Source organism: Apodemus sylvaticus, chromosome 15 (genome assembly GCF_947179515.1).
Source record: "Apodemus sylvaticus chromosome 15, mApoSyl1.1, whole genome shotgun sequence".
Classification (NCBI taxonomy): Eukaryota; Metazoa; Chordata; class Mammalia; order Rodentia; family Muridae; genus Apodemus; species Apodemus sylvaticus.
In genome coordinates this window covers 77678380-77680630 of record NC_067486.1, presented here as the reverse complement: position 1 = coordinate 77680630, position 2251 = coordinate 77678380, and positions in this window count along the sequence as shown.

Here is a 2251-nt window from a genome sequence, read left to right as displayed (position 1 = left end):
AAGGGGGAAGGGGGAAGGGGAAGGAAGGGAGGGAGGCAGGGAGGGAGGGAAGGGAAGGGAGGACATGGGAATTCTCCTTGATTTTTGAAGGTTTCCCATGGTTCTCCTCATGAGTCCTTTGACATACATACAGTTCCTAGATTTTTACACAATTTCTCTTTTGAGCTTGGCTTGAGTTTATTTGCATCCAAAGACACAGGGCCAGGAATTGTTCTGTGTCTGTGCTCAGGGACCAGCCTGAGGTCTCCTGAGGTCTAGTCATACAAAAATATTTGCTAATGGAGCAACAAAGGCAGTATTATTAGGCTGTTACAGGATAAAATAAAAAAACTGTCATTTCCCATTTATTTATTAGGATTAAATTACCCGGCCTAAAAACCCCCCGTGAAACTTTCCATTTCATCACTGGCTTCACAGAAGCCATTTATTCATTCAGCAAATATTTATTCAGTATCTAATATGTACCAGACATATGACAATGAAAAAATATAAATATTACTGAAGAGCCTAAAAAGGTATTCTTTTATTTAATCCTCATGGCACGCTATAAAATGTCACTGACCAAGCTGGTGCGTACGAAAGCCGGCTGTAGGAGAAGTGAACACGTTCAAAGCCACAGCTCTCAGTCTAACAGGATTCAGACCCAGAGCGCATGGACAAGAGAGGAAGAGGCCCGATGACCACGCCCCTGCTGGCTCTGGGACATTTGGGGCACAGGTTGTTCACAGGACCTTGGCGTGAATGTTCACCGTCTTGTGGAAAAAATCTTGCTTTGGAAAGTGAGTCACTGAGTTTATGTTATGACAGGGAGTCTGGCTCTTAACAGGAAATATGAGGAAATGTCTTAGCATCATTCAGCTGGACAAGCTCTGAGGCCCTAGGTGCCTTGTAATGTGATACAAAGAAAATTCATGGAGTGTCTCGCAGAAGGAGCTTCTTTATACCAGCCGAATGAGGCTGGGCCAATGTTAAGGATTCTTTATTTTTTTTTTAAAAAATCAACAGAATATTTTAAACATTGCAGAAAATGTAAAAATAAGAATTAAAAATAAAAGATAGCTAGCTCCCTTACCACAGAGAAAGCAGATTTGAGATGGGGTGGCAGTGTAACTATGTCCCTATTAAAGCTGGTCTGTGGGAAGGGTAATGCTGAGTTACATTGGAACACCAAGTTAGCCAGGGCTAAGGAGTGAGAGATTTTCTGAAAAGAAATAAAGGAAAAGTACCTGATGGGTGGGATAGTGGGATAGCTGGCCCTACTTGGGTACAAAACCACAGCCAACAAGGGGGCTCACCCCGGGCCTAAGATCAAGCAGCCAAGTTAGAATAGATTACTCTGGGGCTGGAGAGATGGCTCAGTGGTTAAGAGCACTGACTGTTCTTCCAGAGGTCCTGAGTTCAATTCCCAGCAACTACATGGTGGCTCCCAACCATCTGTAATGGGATCTGATGCCCTCTTCTGGTGTGTCAGAAAACAGCTACAGTGTATTCACATACACAAAATAAATAAGTAATTCTTAAGAAAAGAAAAAAGAATAGATTGCTCTGATTACAGTCTACAATATGGGAAGCTTATGAACTTCACTTATTACAGTCTTTTCCTTAGAAGTGCCTGAACAGATGTGCAAATAGTTCAGAAAAGTAATTTGCAGTAGGGCTGGGGATGTAGCTCAGTTAGCAAAGGAAGCCCTGGGTTCAAGTCCCAGCACTCATAAAATAATCACCAGTGGGCTTGGCACTTGGGAAATGGAGACAGGAAGGGCAGAAGTTAAAGATCTTCAAACACAGAAAATCCAAAATCTGAGCCAACCTGGGCTACATGAGATTCTGTCTCAGAAAAAAAGAAAAGTGTTTGCCATGTGTGATGGTACACACCCTTACTCCCTGCACTCCGGAAGCAGAGGATATCTGTGAGTTCTGGACCAGCCTGGTTTACATAGGGAGTTCCAGTGCCACCAAGGGACAAAGCGAGACGGATCAGAGAAGAAAGTGTGTAAAAGACTGTACACCAGCAGTTCTTGACCTTCCTAATGCTGTGACCCTTTAATATAATTCCTCATGTTGTGGTGACACCAAACGTAGTGTTGTTGTCGTTGCTACTTCATAACTGTGATTTTGCTAAAGTTATGACTCATACTGTAAGTATCTGATGTGCAAGGGTAGCTAGCGAACCCCACTTAAGGGGTCGTGAGCCACAGATTGAGAACCACTCCCATATAGGAAAAGATAGATATGAGCACAAAATAAAAAA